The sequence below is a fragment of the Bos javanicus genome, chromosome 1, assembly GCF_032452875.1.
Source record: "Bos javanicus breed banteng chromosome 1, ARS-OSU_banteng_1.0, whole genome shotgun sequence".
NCBI lineage: Eukaryota > Metazoa > Chordata > Mammalia > Artiodactyla > Bovidae > Bos > Bos javanicus.
Window position 1 is genome coordinate 41,072,696 of NC_083868.1, and position 19,441 is coordinate 41,092,136.

Genomic DNA, 19,441 nt, shown 5'->3' on the forward strand with positions numbered 1-19,441 from the left:
ATTACTTTTTTGAAAATTTGTCTTATGTAAAAGCTATAATGTTTAGCTAGTTTTAGAACTACTGGTTAAACAACTTGATTATATGAAAGTAAAGAAAGAGGACCTTATTTAAAATGGATCTGGAAGCCCTGAAGAAAGAGCTCTCAAATTTGTACCTCCCATTGCAATCTGCATAACTAGCAGGAAGAAGGAAGATAAGAATTATTTTGACAAACCATGACATTAATCACACGGGAATTTTATTTCCTGCATTTAAGAAAAGAAGATTCCTTCTTGCCCCAGCAACAATTCTCTAACCACTACTTGCAGCCCATGAAAAACCACCACAACCTTGAACTTTTATTGTTCCCCAATAAGCTTTTGTTCAAGACAACTCTTCCCAATTTCCTCTTGAATAAAGTGAAGTGAAGTGAAAGTTGCTCAGTCATGTCTAACTTTTTATGACCCCATGGACTGTATCTTTCCAGGCTCCTCTGTCCATGGAATTCTCCAGGCCAGAACACGAGAGTGGGTAGCTATTCCCTTCTCCAGGGGATATTCCCAAACCACGGATCATACCGAGGTCTCCTACATTGCAGGTGGATTCTTTACCACCTGAGCCACCAGGGAAGCCCCTGGTATCCTCCTAAAACCTGCTAAAACTAAGTGCTTCCCCTTTGATCTCCACACTTGCCCATGACCTTAGAGAAGTCAGGATCAGAATCATAATATTAGAAATTAATATAATAAATGAACTAAAGCCAGGAACCCTCAGAGGTGCTAAAGTAGCCAAAGGCTTAATCAAACTCTAGGGCCATGTTGAAAATACAGAGGCATGGAAATACCTTGAAAGAAAATAAAATAAAAATAACAATTCTTACAGTAGGATATATTTAATAAACATGAAATTATATCTAGAACTAAAGAGTAAAAGAAAGAAAAGTGAAAGTTGGATGTTGTTTAGTCACTAAGTCCTATCACACTGTTATGAGACCCTAGGGATTGAAACCTGCCAGGGTCCTCTGTCCATGGAATTCCCAGGCAAGACTACTGGAGTGGATTGCCATTTCCTACTCCAGGGGATCATCCTGATCCAAGGATTGAACTCCTGTCTCCTACATTGCAGGCAGATTCACTACCACTGAGCCACCAGGAAAGCCACCACAGTTTGCCTGTTACAAATTGCGATTTTCTGCTATTCCCAAATAAACCCATTTTGCTGGTAAAATAACTGGTTGTTTTATTTTTAAGGTACATAATTGAAAGGTCTTTATGTAGACAAGGCTAAATCAAGTAGACTTAAAGAATAAAATGCTTACCACATCAGAGCCCCACAAAACATTATTTTATCTTTGAAATCAATGGAAAACTTGAAATATGTTGGCTAGAGCTAACTTCAATTTTCCTCCAGATGTCAACACTTTAAAAAAACCTGGATATATATAAAATAAAAAGCACATACCCAATATTAAAAAGAAGAAAATAAATTTACTTTATGTCAGAAATAAAGGAAAAACTCCAATATAACTTCACAAACAGTTTCAATTCTATATATAACCAGTGGGGTGCAAAGACTTGGGCCCTGACCTCTGTGTGAAGATAGAAGACTTGGATTTGAGTCCCTATGAATTAGGGAAATGGAATTAATAACAATGTGTAAAGATGGAATTTTGAATGAGCTATATTTTCAAGAAAAAGTATTAAGAAGTTCTGGACCCACCAGCCGAGGTAAGTGCTCAGGGGGAAGATATGACAGAAAAAAAAAAAAAAAAACAAGAAACAGAGAGAGAAGAAGAAAGGGAAAGAAAGATGAAAGAAGAAAAGAAGACCTGAGAGAAGTGAGTATCAGAATCATGATATTAGAAATTAATATAATAAAAGAACTACAGCCAGGACCCACAGAGGTGCTAAAGTAGCCAAAGGCTTAATCAAACTCTAGGGTCATGTTGAAAATACAGAGGCACTGAAATACCTTGAAAGAAAATAAACAATATAAAAATAATAATTCTTATGGTAGGATATATTTAATAAAAATGAAATTATATCTAGAACTAAAGAGTGAAGGAAAGAAAACTGAAAGTTAGTTACTCAGTCATATCCAGCTCTTTGTGACCCCCATGGACTGTAGCCCACCAGGCTTCTCTGTCCAAGGAATTCTCCAGGCAAGAATACTGGAGTGGGTTGCCATTTCCTTCTCCAGAGTAAAAATCCTAAAAAGCATGATTAGTAGAAATTTTGCAAATATGCTTTTAAATAAAATAAGTAACTCTGTATTTAAACAAAAAGCTACTGATGGGAATTTTAAACCAAGGTGAAAACCAAACAGTAGACACTTTTTCAAGCAAAATGGAAGAACATAATTAAAATTTCAAGTTTTCTAAGGCACTGTTATTGCCTGAAGAGGAAGGTCAAGAAATAGATTAATTTTAGATATTTTTAGTCAAGGAAGCATGTTAAAATGTAACAATATACAATAAAATAACATGAATAGAATGTACAAAGATACAAAATCCACATAAGGAAAAAGAAAGAAAGAAAAAAATACAACTGTTATAAAGGAAAGCAGAACAAAGAGAGTAACCCAAAAAAGGGATAATATTTGAAAACACAAACTAAGCACTCAATAATATGGTGGGCAATAGTCCATATAATTTTTTTTCCTTACTAGACTACCAGTTTTTTTATGGTAATAATAAGGAAATAACCCAGGAGCAGCTTATGCACCTCTTCCAAAGGACAAAGTATGGGGAAAAGTTGTGGAACTTCCATGCTTTAGAGTCCAGGCACATCACCCTCCCAGAACCTCCACATGTTTACCAACCCAAAAGAAATCTGGTATAGGCTTCCCCAGTGGCTCAGTGGGTAAATAATCTGCCTGCAATTCAAGAGACACAGGAGACTTGGGTATGATTCCTGGGTCGGGAAGATCCCCTGGAGAAGGAAATAGGAACCCACTCCAGTATTCCTGCCTGAAAAATCCCTTGGGCAGAGGAGCCTGGAGGATGATATCCAATGATTTGCAAAGAATCAGACAAGACAGAACAACGAAGCATGCATATAGCATTGGAAATGTTAGACAGAAGAGAATTTAAGGAAATCAAAGATAAAGAGCCAATGAAAGTTTTAAAGTGTTAATTGCTCAGCCATGTCTGACTCTTTGCTACCCTATGGACTGTGGCCCACTGGGCTCCTCTATCCATGGAATTCCATGGACAAGAATACTGGAGAGGGTAGCCATTCCCTTTTCCAGGTAATCTTCCCAACTCAGAGATCAAACCCCAGTCTCCCAAATTGTAGTCAGATTCTTTACCATCAGAGCCTCCAGGGAAGCCCAAAGAGCTAATGAGTTAATATAAAAGAGAAATGGTTCAGAATAACAAAACAAAATAGGACACACTTGTTCTTAAAAACATAATCTTAACATAAAGGAAAATTATATATTGAGAAAACACCATAGAGAAATTGAAATTTCCACATTAATTGTGCAAACTTTAAAACATAATTTTCAAAGAGATAAACTAGGAAAAAATAAGTATATAGAAGATCCATATAGTACAAAAAAACTGTGTATCATACATGCATAAAGAACCTTGAATAACAAGAAAATAGTACTATTTTTAAGAATCATATTGTAACACATATAAAATTTGAACTTCATTACACTACAAAACAAGTTTTAATAAGTACCAGATTATTTAAATTATACAGACTATGTGTGCCAGAGAAAACACAATACAAAAGCCATAAACTGGTGGAGACTGCTAACTAATCTGCCATTTAAATTTTCCCTTCTTTGGCTACCCAACTGAACTACATTTGTAACCACCGTAGTTCAGTTCAGTTCAGTCACTCAGTCATGTCCAACTCTTGTGACCCCATGGACTGCAGCACGCCAGCTTTCCCTGCCCATCACAAGTCCTAGAACTTACTCAAACTCATGTCTATCAAGTCGGTGAGACCATCCAAACATCTCATTGTCTGTTGTTGCCTTCTCCTCCTGCCTTCAGTCTTTCCCAGCATCAGGGTCTTTTCCAATGAGTCAGTTCTTTGCATCAGGTGGCCAAAGTATTGGAGTTTCAGCTTCAGCATCAGTCCTTCCAATGAATATTCAGGACTGATTTTCTTTAGGATGGACTGGTTGGATCTCCATGAAGTCCAAGAGACTCTCAAGAGTCTTCTCCAATACCAGAGTTCAAAAGCATCAATTCTTCAGTGCTCAGCTTTCTTTATAGTCCAACTCTCACATCCATACATGACTACAGGAAAAACCAGCTTTGACTAGATGGACCTTTGTTGGCGAAGTAATGTCACTGCTTTTTAGTACACTGTCTAGGTTGGTTGTAGTTTTTCTTCCATGGAGCAAGTGTCTTTTAATTTCATTGCTGCAGTCACCATCTGCAGTGATTTTGGAGCCCCCAAATATAAAGTCTGTCACTGTTTCCATTGGTTCCCTATCTACTTTCCATGAAGTGATGGGACCAGGTGACATGATCTTAGTTTTCTGAATGTTGAGTTTTAAACCAAACTTTTCACTCTCCTCTTTCACTTTTATCAAGAGGCTTCTTAGTTCTTTGCTCTCTGCCATAAGGGTGGTGTCATCTGCATATCTGAGGTTATTGATATTTCTCCTGGCAATCTTCATTCCAGCTTGTGCTTCATCCAGCCCAGTATTGTCATGGTGTACTCTGCATATAAGTTAAATAAGCAGGGTGACAATATACAGCCTTTATGTACTCCCTCCCTGATTTGGAACCAGTCTATTGTTCATGTCCAGTTCTAACCTCCTAGAAGTGAAATATATAAAACAAGGTATCTAAATATTCTGTGATAAAATGTGAGCATAAATAGAAAATGTCATTTCCAGGTCTAGCCATGACAATTCTACAGGCTCCTATTGCTTCTGCTGACTGAATGCAGATTTGGGTCAAACACTAAAGGGCAGGGCTTCAATAATACATGAACTGAGAACTTCCAGAAGTTCAAGCTGATTCAGAAAATGCAGAGTAACCTGAGATCAAGTTGCCAATATCCATTGGATCATAGGAAAAACAAGAGAGTTCCAGAAGAACATCTATTACTACTTCATTGACTACATGAAATCCTTTGACTGTGTAGATCACAACAAATTGTGGAAAATTCTTAAAGAGATGGGAATGCCAGATTACTTTACTTGCCTTCCAAGAAACCTGTATGCTAGTCAAGGAGCAACAGTTAGAACTGGACATGGAACAACAGACTGGTTCCAAATAGGAAAAGCAGTATGTCAAGGCTGTATATTGTCACTGTGCTTATTTAACATATATGCAAAGTCCATCATGTGAAATGCTGGGCTGGAGGAAGCATAAGCTGGAATCAAGATTGCCAGGAGAAATATCAAAAACCTCAGATATGCGGATGACACCACCCTTACGGCAGCAAGTGAAGATGAACTAAAGAGCCTCATGATGAAGTGAAAGAAAAGAGTGAAAAAGATGGTTTAAAACTCAGCATTCAGAAAACTAAGATCATGGCATCTGATCCCATCACTTCATGGCAAATAGATGGGGAAACAATGGAAACAGTGAGATATTTTATTTTCTTGAGCTCCAAAATCATTGTAGATGGTGACTGCAGCTATGAAATTAAAAGATGCTTGCTCCTTGGAAGAAAACCTATGACAAACCTAGACAGCATATTAAAAAGCAGAGACATCAATTTGCTGACAAAAGTCCATATAGTCAAAGCTATGTTTTTTCCATTAGTCAGGTATGCATGTGAAAGTTGGACCATGAAGAAAGTCGTGAAAGTTGTTCAGTCATGTCCAGCGCTTTGCAACCCCATGGACTGTACAGTCCTTGGAATTCTCCAGGCCAGAATACTGGAGTGGTTCACTGTTTCCTTCTCCAGGGGATCTTCCCAGCCCAGGGATCAAGCCCAGGCCTCATGCATTGTTGGTGAAATCCTTACCAGCTGAGTCACAAGGGAAGCCCAAGTACACTGGAGTTGGTAGGCCATCCCTTCTCCAGTGGACCTTCCTGACCCAGCAATCAAACAGAAGTCACCTGCATTGCAGGTGGATTCTTTACCAACTGAGCTATCAGGGAAGCCCAAAGAAAGCTGAACTCCAAAGAATGGATGTTTTCAAACAAAGTAATGTCTCTGCTTTTTAATATGCTGTCTAAATTTGTTATAGCATTTCTTCCAAGGAGCAAGTGCCTTTTAATTTCATGTCACTGTCTGCCATGATTTTGGAGCCCAAGAAAATAAAACCTGTCACTGTTTCCATTGTTTCCCCATCTATTTGCCATGAAATGTTGGGACCAGATGCCATGATCTTAGTTTTTGGAATGTTAAGTCAATTCTAAAGGAAATAAATCCTGAATATTCATTGGAAGGACTGATGTGGAAGCTGAAGCTGCAATACTTTGGTCACCTGATGCCAAGAGCCAGCTCATTCAAAAAGACACCAATGCTGGGAAATACTGAAGGCCATAAGAGAAAAGGGTGGCAGTGGATGAGACAGTTGGATGGCATCACCGACTCAATGAACATGAACAAAGTCCAAGAGATAGTGAAGAACAGGGAAACCTGGCGTGCTGCAGTCCATGGAGTCCCAAAGGGTCAGACTTGACTTAGGACTGAACAACAAAACCATTAAATGTTCAGATCTGGATGAAAAAGGAAAGCAGCAGGAGATATTTAGAGCCTGTAAAAAGTTACTAAACAGAAACTTCTGTTAAATAGAGTTGGGAGACTAAAAGTGTTTCTCATCCTTAGCAGAACCTGACAGGAAGAAGAAAGACTGCCCGTTATTCCTGGTAAGCACTCAATGAAAAGTCATGGATTCTGTTATTAAACAGACCTCCAAATTCCCTCTTCCCCCCTATAAAATAATTCTCCCCCCACTGTGGGGGATCTTGCTTAGGATTCTCCTATGTGGCAGACTCCAAATTGTAATTCTCTGACAATCCAGAATAAAGCTTCCTTTGCTAGAGAAATATCTGGCAATCTATTTCTTTCAGCTCAACAAGTATAATAGCTTTACTACTTAGATTAGGAAAATAAGACACATGTAAAATTAACAGGATAAGTATTCAATTTAAGGACACTACAGAAGAACAAAGACAGAGGAAAGAGGAAAACATTAATGACAAAATCAGAAAAGGAGAAAAAAAATGGAGAGTAAAGAAATAATAGATACCATCAATGAAATCAAAAGCTTGTTCTTTGAGAAGACTAATTAACTGATTCTTAGTCAAAATAATAAAACCTGAAGAAACCAAAAAATTATAGAAAATGGAACATTAGTAAAAATCTGTTCACAAAGGTAATATCATGAGTACATAATATATTTTAGAAGTGATATTAAAAGTTTGACATGAATAAACAAACTTATTCAAAATATTGATTTAATATTTTTTTATTAAAGCAAAATAGGCCACTTTATTTTATCATCCAAAAAGCAATAGCTTAAATCCCAAATGCAGTAACTAAAAACTCTTTGCAATCTCCCACAGTGTTTAGGAGATAGCTAAGACCTAAGCGTCTGCTGTCAAATGCTCTACCCCAAGCTGATTTAATATTTTTAATGTAATAGTAACAAAGAAGAGCATTTGTGGTAGATAATTTTATATATCAATTTGACTGGGCCACAGGGTATCCAGACTTTTAGTCAAACATTATTTGGGGTATATCTGTGAGAATGTTTCTTTTTTTGATAAAATTATCTTTTAAATCTACAAACTGAATGAAGCAGATTGCATTCCCTAATGTGAACAGCCTTTATCCAATTATTTGGAGTCCTGAATGGAATAAAAAGACGGATCTTTCATCAAGTAAGGCAGTATTTCTATTGCTTGACTGCTTTTGAGCTTGGAGATCAGTTTTATCCTGCCTTCAAATTCAAATTGAAACATCAACTCTTCCTAGATCAAGCCTGTGTCCTTAAAATTGGAAGTACACCAATGACTCTGTCTGGTCTCCAGCTTGCCAACTCACCCTGCATATCTTAGGACTTGCCAGCCTTCACAATCTAGTGAGCCAATGTCTTATAATAAATCATATATATACTATATCTGCAATTGGCTCTGTTTCTCTGGAGAACCCTGAGAAACCCAGCATTGAAAAAAATTGTGAGGCAATTTTCTTTACAGATGAAAAAAGCATAAATGAAATAACAGAACACCATTGATAGGGATACATATATGCTTATTTACAAACACATAAATATATAGCATGATCAAGTGGAATTATTCCTAGAAATGTAAAGAGCATCTTTTTACGAATTTTGTCAAAGGAATCAGTTAAAGGAAAAAAAATAATGATCTTAGTATTAGCTAAATAAAAAGTATTAGATAAAACAAGGATCATCAATGACAAATACTTTAGTAAAACAGAATTTTAATAAAAAATTAACTTAATAATAACTACCTATTAAAAAATCTGTAGTACTCTCAGTGTGATAAAAGTATTGTATCCAAAATTGTATCCAAAAGCAATAAAACAAAGTTACCAAATAACATTGATTTTACTCAACATATGCATGTCCTATGCATGTCAATAATAGTAGAAAAAAGAAGTGAAGCATACAGGAATCAGAAAGGAATCATTTTAAATATAATAATTTTATGCAATGATTGCCCATTTGGAAAATTCAATAGAATCTACAGGCAAGATATTAAGATGAGTATGCAAAATTAAAATATATAAAATCAATATAGAAATCCATACCTTGGGGCTTAGCAGAACTAGTTTTGAAATGAAACTTTTGAAAACTCAGTTCACAGAAACAGTAACCCATATGGTATATGGGAATAAATCTACCAAAATATATAATTTCATATATAAATACATTTTATAAATACAATTATTTTTAGGAAATAACATGTGCATAAAAATTCCTCAGTAAATGAAGTGATAAATTATATTTATATTTATAGTAAGACAACATTATATAGATAAGGTGTCAGCTGAAAAAAATGCACAACTTAAGAGCTATGAGTTGAGTGTTATTCAGGGTCAAAGAACTATTATTCAAGAGATATCGTCTCAGATAGGTCTGAGGAACTGCTCTGAAGTGGTAGGGGGAGGTGGCCAGTAAATAAATGATTTAGGCCAGGTAACACATGCAGTCAAGCATATAGATCAATAAAACGTTACTGTTATTCAGAAGGAACAGATATATTCATTAACGATTTTAGTGTCTTTTCCTATTTAATTTGTTTTCATTGAAATTCTTCCTGAGATATCTAACTGTTTGAGTGCCATTTTTTTATCCAAGGCATAGAATGCTTTATCATGTTTTTTGTCCTTAATCCCTCTCAGGGTGTACAATTATTCAGTGACTGTAGTGGTTAATGACTTAATCCTTGTGACACTAGATGGAAAAATGTACCTTCAAAATGAGACTTTAATGTCTGTTACTGCCAGTATATTTGTAGAATTTGAAATTTTGACCCAAAAATTATCAGAAAAAAAGGAAATTAGGTGTTACATTAATTATCAGTGAAACTGAATAAAATCCTGTTGCCTCCCCTCTTCCAGTACAAAGGCCCTTCCATGTCCCCTTCTTTCTGATTACAGAAAAGCTGAAACATCCCAGGCCTTCCTGAGTCATGAAAGAGCATGTTCAAGCAGTTAGTTACTAGGACAATAGAATCACAGAATCTTCCAGTGTCTGATGAACATTCCTGAGTTGTTTTACAGATACTAAAACTGCCACCAGAGGGAAAAGTCTAACTGTATAATGATCAGACTGTAGCCATGATACAAATTGCCCCATTTTGAGCAGTACCAAATCTACTGTGAGTACAATTTCAAGAACTGCCTTCGAGAGAATGAGGTTAATACCATTGCTCATAACAATCTGCATCTTTGTGCATATCAAAATAATTGTAACTTGCTCTGTTCATACATGTAAACAGGCAGCTAAAATTGCTAGCAAAGATGCTACAGACCCATGCCAACATTTTCCATTTTAATACAGTTTCCTATACAACTTAAAAGCCATGGGTTGCATGTTACATAAAGAATTTACAGGAGATGGACCTTCACCCACAGTCCCATAAAAATGGAATGATGACTGAGAGTGGGGATTTGTAAGCAACTTTTTGCAGAAAAGAGTTCTTTGCAGGAGGCCCCTTTTGCCCTATCACTTAGCAAATTTGTATTTTAACTAACCTCTAGGCCAAACCCACATTTTCCAATCTTTTGATTAAACAATACATTGTCTAACTTGTTGATTATTTTCCTCAATAAAAGAAATAGAAATAAATAATTAGTAATTAACAGATGGAATAGGTCTTTTCTCCCTGGCTTCCTCTTTAGTAATCTTATAAACTGTATAGCATCTAAAGAAAGATCACAAGGAGGAGACAAGTCATGCAATGAGATGGTGCATGGTGGAATGATGGTGGGAGATGGTGACAAATCTGATATGCTATCTCAATGATCAGCTGAGATTACTTTCCTTTTTTCCATTTAAAATTTTTCATGGCCAAGCAAAATCTTTGGAGTTGGTTTTGGCACATGAGTCTGCCTTCTCCTGATTACTGGCTTTCTGATTAAAGCAACTTTTCAGTTGCTACCAGCACTTGCCATTAGAGTATTGACTTTTGAGTGAAGAATAGCCAAATCCAAGTTCAGTAATATCAACACCCAAGAAAGGATTTTGATGATGCCCTCCTTTTCCAACATTCTCTTTATTTCTGTAACTCTCTGGTATCCTTATAATATACTGTTTATTTATATTTAAATAGTCTGAGTGGTTGTTATTGCTATAACCCAGAATATTTATATTTGTTTGAGTTCAAACTATTCATTAAGTCTATATTACCCCACCTGTAAAAAGAGGTTTCTTGAATATTTTCTAAATTTCCCTCAAGCATATAGAATATTTTTCTTTTCATAATCTCTGTTATGGAACTTGTATATTCTTTATCTTAAATAAAAAGCTGTCTCTGTTAGAAGAATTAGAGGAATTAAACTACTTGCCACACTCATTCCATTAGCCTAGATGTATTAGTCAGTCTTCTGAATACAGTTACACTGGTTTATTCATTTATTTATTTTTAATTGATTGATGATTGCTTTACAATATTGGTTTGATTTCTGTCATACATCAACATATAGTTACTTTGAATTCGAGTTGTTTTGCCTTTCACAAGAGTGATGTGTATGGTGAAAATCTTTCCAAGACTATATAAGAAAACACTTGCTGGAGAATGACAGTGCTTATGTGGATCATAAAATCACCATAGCAACATAGCCCTGAGCTGGACCTGAAGATGCTTTCAAATAATGCATTGTTCCTAAAATCGGTAGTCAAATTATCCATTTTAATGGGAGAAGAATTCTAAGAGAAGAAAAAAAGATGTTGAATGGATTTTGTTATGCTCTGTTGAAAAAAAAACTGCCTTGATACAGTAGAAATATAACCTGAAAGTTTTAGTTGGACTTCAAAATGAAAATCTGGTTTCTTTCTTAAATAATGGTTTTATTTATTTACAAACTAAACCTGCCCTTAGTATTAAAATAACCTATGATAAGGTTTTAAAAACTGAAAAATACAAATAAACACAAAAAGAAAACATAAATAATATATAGTCCTCTCCATGATGCAGATATTTGTTTATTGCTTTCATTATTTTGTTTCTGAGGAAATGACACAACCTTTTGAAAATTCTAGGTTAAGGCTTGTTGAACAAGAATTCTTTTTTTACCTGTGTAGGATTTCTGGAATTATTCAATAGTTATAAAAGTATATTTCATACATAGTTACTTAAATGTGAATATGTAGTTTTGTTAAAATTAGGCACTTGCAAGGAAGTCTTTATTTCAAAGCTAAATATTCACTTTGAAAAATGTACTGAAAGCAGTAAAAAAAAAAATCAAGGCATTAATAAGCTGCATATTTTCAGTGATAAACAGTAGCCAAATATATATATATATATATATATATATATATATATATATATAATGGAGAGTAATATTTTTATTTGTTTATTAGCATATCCAATGTAAAACTTTTGTTCTTAATTTAACTTATAAAGAAGTCTATGTTGATTCCTAGGACTCTATAACATTTTATAAAATTTCTGCTTTAATGCATTATTAGCTGTTTAAACATTTTAAACTTCTATTTCTCTTGCTTCTAGCACCAGTTAAAAGTTTTGAATGTAATTTACACTTCCTTATCAGCATTCACATACAGATGCTACTTACTGAATGCACTGTCTGGAAATTAATGCTTCAAATAAGCTTTCTTTTGTCAAAAGCACTGCTGAATCACGACGTAAACATTTAAATTGAGAAGGTCTAACAAACATCATCAAAGCGGAATGTTGACTGATGCGTCTGGTTTTATTCTGTTTCCAAAAGATTAGGAAGGAAAACATAAAGCACTGAATTATAATTTAGTGTGTCTTTTCAAAAGTTACGACTGCTGAGTATTTCAAATCAAGTTATGATGTAAAGATTTTTAAGTTATCTGGCTTATTATGATCAAGAAGGAGTCCTTTCCAGTTCTACAAATTGACAAAGCAAATCTAAATCATCAAGCATCTAGCAAGTAATCATCCCAAAAATACATGGAAAAAATAAATGCCTTAAAGACTAGAACCAGGTGTCTTTAACCTACACAAGAGACTTTATTATTGACTGATTATAAATTATTTTTAAATAAGCAAATGTAAGATGTGAGACAGAATTATTGGTACCTCAGAATTTTAACTATTCCTCTCTTTTCAAAAATTTTTAACACTATTTGACCCCAAAACTTACCCAAGTGTTTCACTTTTTTGTGAATATATAATTTCCTATTTTAACATTGAGTGACCACCCTAATGTTGTATTACAAACACAGATTTCTGTTCAAGGAGCAATTTAGTTGACATTTGGATAACAGAGATTTGAACCGTGTGGGTCCACTACTGGGCATACTTTTTTCCAATAAACACAATCTGCCCTTTCTATCCACAGTTCCATATCTGGCTTTGAATCCATGGATGTGGGAATTATTGGATACAGAGTCCAATATGGGACTTGAATTTCCATAGATCTTGCTAGTCTGTACTGGAACAAATTTCTTGTGAATACTGATAATGATAGTGTTTGAGATAGAAACTAGATGGCAGGAGACAAACATTTAATCATTTATCCATTCATTGAAAAATATTAATAGAATTCTTCTGTGTGCTATCACACTTTGACAGGCACACAGATTCTGTGGAGAGATGAAAAGGACAAACAGGAATTTCTCTTTTGTAGTAGATGATAGGAAACACCTGGAGTAACAGGCAAATTTGGCCTTGAAGTATAGAATGAAGCAGGACAAAGGCTATTAGAGTTTTGTCAAGAGAACACACTGATCATAGCAAACACCCTCTTCCAACAACACAAGAGAAGACTCTACACATGGATGTCAACAGATGGCCAACACTGAAATGAGATTGATTATAATCTTTGCAGCCAAAGATGGAGAAGCTCTATACAGTCGGCAAAAACAAAAACAGGAGCTGACAGTGTCTCAGATCATGAACTCCTTATTGCCAAATTCACACTTAAATTGAAGAAACCTCTGGACCATTCTAGTATGACCTAAATCGTATCCCTTATGATTATACAGTGGAAGTGACAAATAGATTCAAGGGATGAGATTTGATAGACAGAGTACCTAAAGATCTATGGACGGAAGTCTGGGACATTGTACAGGAGTCAGTGATCAAGACCATCCCCAAAAAAGAAATGCAAAAAGGCAAAATGGTTGTCTGAGGTGGCCTTAGAAATAGCTGTGAAAAGAAGAGAAACCAAAAGGTAAAGGAGAAAAGGAAAGATACACCCATTTGAATGCAGAGTTTCCGAAGAACAGCAAGGAGAGATAAGAACACTTTCCTATGTTATCAATGCAAAGAAAAAGAGGAAAACAATAGAATGGGAAAGATTATCAATCTCTTTAAGAAAATTAGAGAACCAAGGGAACATTTTATGCAAAGATGGGCACAATAAAGGATAGAAATGGTATGGATCTAAAAGAAGCAGAAGATATTAAGAAGAGATGGCAAGAATACACAGAACTGTACAAAAAATGATCTTCATGACCCAGATAATCATGATGGTGTGATCACTCACCCAGAGCCAGATATCCTGGAATGTGAAGCCAAGTGGGCCTTAGGAAGCATCACTACTAACAAAGCTAGTAGAGGTGATGGGATTCCAGTTGAGCTATTTCAAATCCTGAAAGATTATGCTATGAAAGTGCTGCACTCAATATGTCAGCAAATTTGGAAATCTCAGCAGTGGCCACAGGACTGGGAAGGTCAGTTTTCATTCCAATCCCAAAGAAAGGCCATGTTAAAAAATGCTCAAACTACCACACAATTGCATTCATCCCACAGACTAGCAAAGTAACTCTCAAAATTCTCCAAGTAAGGCTTCAAAAGTACACGAATCTTGAACTTTCAGAAGTTGAACCTGGGTTTAGAAAAGGCAGAGGAAAAAGAGATCAAACTGCCAACATCCATTGGATCATCAAAAAAGCCAGAGATTTCCAGAAAAATATCTACTTCTTCTTTATTGACTATGCCAAAGACTCTGACTGTGTGGACCACAACAAAATGTGGAAAATTCTTAAAGAGATGGGCGTACCAGACCATCTGAATTGCCTCGAGAGAAATCTGTATGCAGTTCAGAAGGCAACAATTAGAACTGGACAGGGAACAGCAGACTGGTTCCAAATAAGAAAAGGAGTATGTAAGGCCGTATATTGTCACCCTGCTTATTTAACTTATATGCAGAATACGTCATGCTAAATGCTGAACTGGATGAAGCAAAAGCTGAAATCAAGATTGTCAGGGGAAATATCAATAACCTCAGTTATGCAAATGATACCATCCTTATAGCAGAAAGCAAAGAACTAAAGAGCCTCCTGATGAAAGTGAGAGAGGAGAGTGAAAATGTTGGCTTAAAACTCCAGAATCAGAAAACTAAAATCATGATATCTGGTCCCATCTCTTCATGGCAAATAGATAGGGAAACAATGGAAACAGTGACAAACTTTATTTTGGGGGGCTTCAAAATCACCGCAGATGGTGACTGCAGCCATGAAATTAAAAGACGTTTACCTCTTGGAAGAAAAGTTATGACCAACATAGACAGCATACTAAAAAGCAGAGACATTTTGCCAACCTAGGTCTGTCTAGTCAAGGCTCTGGGTTTTCCTGTAGTCATGTATGGATGTAAGAGTTGGACTGTAAATAAAGCTGAGGACCAAAGATTGATGCTTTTGAAATGTGGTGTTGGAAAAGACTCTTGAGAGTCTCTTGGTCAGCAAGAAGATCCAACCAGTCCATCCTAAAGGAAATCAGTCCTGAATATTCATTGGAAGGACTGATGCTAAAGCTGAAACTCCAATACTTTGTCCACCTGATTCACAGAACTGACTCATTGGAAAAGACCCTGATGCTGGGAAAGATTGAAGATGGGAGGAGAAGGGGATGACAGAGGATGAGAAGATTGGATGGCATCACCGACTCAATGGACATGAGTTTGAGTAAACTCTGGGAGCTGGTGGTGGACAGGGAGGCTTGGCATGCTGCAGTCCATGGGGTCACAAAGAGTTGGATATGACTGAGTTACTGAACTGAACTGAACTGAACTGCAACATGTCAGCCTTCTCTGTGTTTCACCATCTCCCAGAGCTTGCTCAAACTCATGTCCATTGAGTCCATGATGCCATCAAAACATCTCATCCTCTGTCATCCCCTTCTTCATCTGCCTTCAGTCTTTCCCAGCATCAGGGTCTTTTCTAATGAGTTGGCTCTTCACATCAGTCTTTCCCAGCATCAGGGTCTTTTCTAATGAGTTGGCTCTTCACATCAGATGGGCAAAGTATTGGAGCTTCAGTATCAGTCTTTCTAATGAATATTAAAGACTAATTTCCTTTAGGATTGACTGGTTTTATCTCCTTGTAGTCCAAAAGACTCTGAAAAGTCTTCTCCAACACCACAGTTCAAAAGCAACAATTCTTTAGTGCTCAGTCTTCTTTATGGTCAACTCTCACATCCATACATGACTACAGGAAAAATCATAGCTGTGACTATATAGACCTTTTTCAGCAAAGCAACATCTCTGCTTTTTAATATGCTGTCTAGTTTTGTCATAGCTTTTCTTCCAAAGAGCATCTTTTAATTTTATTGCTGCAGTCAACATTTGCAGTGATTTTGGAACCCAAGAAAGTAAAGACTGTCACCATTTCCATTTTTCTCCATAATTTGCCATGAAGTGATGGGACCAGATGCCATGATGTTCATTTTTGAATGCTGAGTTTTAAGTCAGCTTTTTCACTCTGCTCTTTCGCTTTCCTCAAGGGGCTCTTTAGTTCTTCTTCACTTTTGCCATAAGAGTGGTCTTATCTGTATATCTGAGGTTGTTGATATGTCCCCCAGCATACTTAATTCCAGGTTGTGCTTCATCTAGCCTGGCATTTTGCATGATGTATTTTGCATATAAGTAAGCAGGGTGACAATATACAGCTTGATGTAATCCTTTCCCAATTAAAAGACAAAGCAGAATTTACCTGGTTCACTGTTATTTTCAAACACTAATTTGTGTTCTACTCTTTTCGACCCTATCATCTGTAGCGCACCAGGCTTCCCTGTCCTTCATAATTTCCTGAAGTTGGCTCAAACTCACATCCATTGTGTCAGTGATACCATCCAACCATCTCATCCTCTGTCACATCCTTCTCTTGGGCCTTCAGTCTTTCCCAGCATCGGGGTCTTTTCTAATGAGTTGGCTCTTCGCAACAGATGGCCAAAGTACTGGATCTTCAGCTTTGGCATCAATCCTCCCAATGAAGATTCAGGGTTGATTTCCTTTAGGATTGACTGATTTGATCTCCTTGCTGTTCGAGGGACTCTCAAGAGTCTTCTCCAGCAGCACAGTTTAAAAGCATCAGTTCTTCGGCACTCAGCCTTCTTTATAGTCCAACTCTTACATCCCTACACAACTAGTGGAGAAACAGTGAAGTGAAAGTTTATCTTTGTGACCTCATGTACTTTAGACTGCCTGACTCTTCCATTCATTGAATTCTCCAGGCAAGAAAAGTCAAATGGGTTTCCATTTCCTTCTCCAGGGGGTCTTCCTGACTCAGGGATCAAACCTGGGTCTCCTGCATTGCAGGCAGACTCTTTATCATCTGAGCTGCCAGGGAATCTTAAATTATATGGAAATTGGTTGGCAATGTGATGGCTCTGCTTTTTAATACACTAGCTAAGTTTGTCGTAGCTTTTCTTCAAAGGAGCAAGCATCTTTTTATTTTGTGACTGCTGTCACCATCCACAGTGATTTTGGAGCCTAAAAAAATAAAATCTATAACTGTTTCCACTTTTTCCCCTTCTATTTGCAATGGCACTTGATGTCATGATCTTTGTTTTCCAAATGTTGAGTTTCAAGCCAGCTATTTCACTCTCTTCTTTCACCCTCATGAAGAGGTTATTTAGTTTCTCTTCATTTTCTGTCGTTAGAGTGATATCATCTGCATATCTAAGGTTATTGATATTTCTCCCAGCAATTTTGATTCCAGCTTGTGAGACATCCAGCCTGGCCTTTCACATGATGCACTCTGCATATAAGTTTAATAAACAGGGTGACAATATACAACCTTGTTGTACTCCTTTCCAAATTTTGAACCAATTAGTTGTTCCAAATAAGTTTCTAATTGTTGCCGGTTTCTTGTATTCCCATCTTTTAAGAATTTTCCATAGTTGGAAATATAGTCCATTACATATCAAATATTCTTTAAAATCTTATTTTTTCAGTCTTTCTCTATTTTCAGTATTCATAATTTATAACATCTACTAAAATTGCTATTTCTCCCCTATACCTTTACTGCAGTTCACTCACTGTGACAGTGCTACCAATCCAGACCTCAGTCCTCTTTTCTCTTGGTGTCTGTATATATTTATGAAACCTGACAAATACTACTTGTCATATATAGCTTTCTAGGAAGTGTGCATTTCCTTTCACTCTACTGATTTTCTTGAGAGAATAAGATATCTCTATCTTCATAATCTTCCCATTAACCACAAGGTCTTAAAAATAAAATTATCCATCCAATAAAAAATTATTTGATGTCATTTGATGGAGCAGTTGGTGTATTACATGTTTATACACTCTATACAGCAAACATGAGCTACCATAGTCTCCTATAAATGTGGCTCTTGCTCCTTGACTGGCATAATAAAAAGTCTACTTCACAAATCTATGCCCTCCTAGTGGAGAAGAAATCAGTTCTGATGCATGATGTCTACTCTGACTTTCATTTTCCTTTAAACAAGAGGAAAGGCAGAGTCCCAGGATTCTTTCCACTTTGAGTAAGACTGCCATTACTTGGCTCCATTCTTATAGAAGTGAAGAGAGGCAATAGATGTCTGCTTTTACTTGGCAACCTCTTTCCTTCATTCCCTAATAACACCGCCTATTACATTCTCATTCCCACAACTTGTTTTGTGTTCATGGAAACTTTTTGTCATTAGGCAGGTTAGTACTTGGCCCCAAAAGAACTTAGTACATATAGCCCCGACACTCAATTCTGCCTCTCTCAAGTCTTCCCCTTGTCATTCATTCTTTTAAACAATCCCTCTTTGCTAGAATCATATCATACTGAACATTTTTGTGATTTTACTTTAGCTTTTAACCAAAGCTAACTGTCTTGCAAACCCCAGGGATGTCTTCAAGATAAATTACCTTAAAATAATGGTCATTCTTATACCATATGACTGTGTTCAAGTCATTTTTTTCTCCCTTTTCCCTAAAATTTCAATTTCAAGTTACATGTTAAACTGCTTATGTCAGTCAAAATAGTGATATCTAATATCTAGAATACACAGATGACTCTGCCAATACTCACATTCTTCCAAGAATATTTAATTTTTATAAAACCCTATGAGGTAAATATTATTAATACCCTATTACAGCAAAACTCCCTGGAAGCACTACCTATTCCAAGTTTCCAATTATTCTCCTTCACTCCTAGATTAAATCAATACCAAGATTGATTTTCCTCTTTTGCACAACACAAAAATATTTATCTCCAACTAGACTCTTTACTTTTGTATTTAATAAATGTTTAATACACACTTGATGATCTAACATTCTTATATGCATCAAAAATTAACTATAATTAAAATTCTTTTTCTATCCTGATGTTCATATGACTATCATATCTCAATAAATGGAAATTTTATACTTTCAATTGCTCAGAAAAAAAATCCAGATGCTATTTTTGACCCTTTTCTTTCTCTCACAAGTTATCAGTCTTTACTCAAGTCATCAGTCTATCCTTGTATTTGGTCCCATCTTCCAAACACACACAGATCATAAGCAGTTCTTATCACCTTCAGCACTACCACATTAGTCTATGTAAGAGCACCATCAAGTTATTATCCAAACTGGTACACTTTCAGGAATAATCCACCAAGAAAAT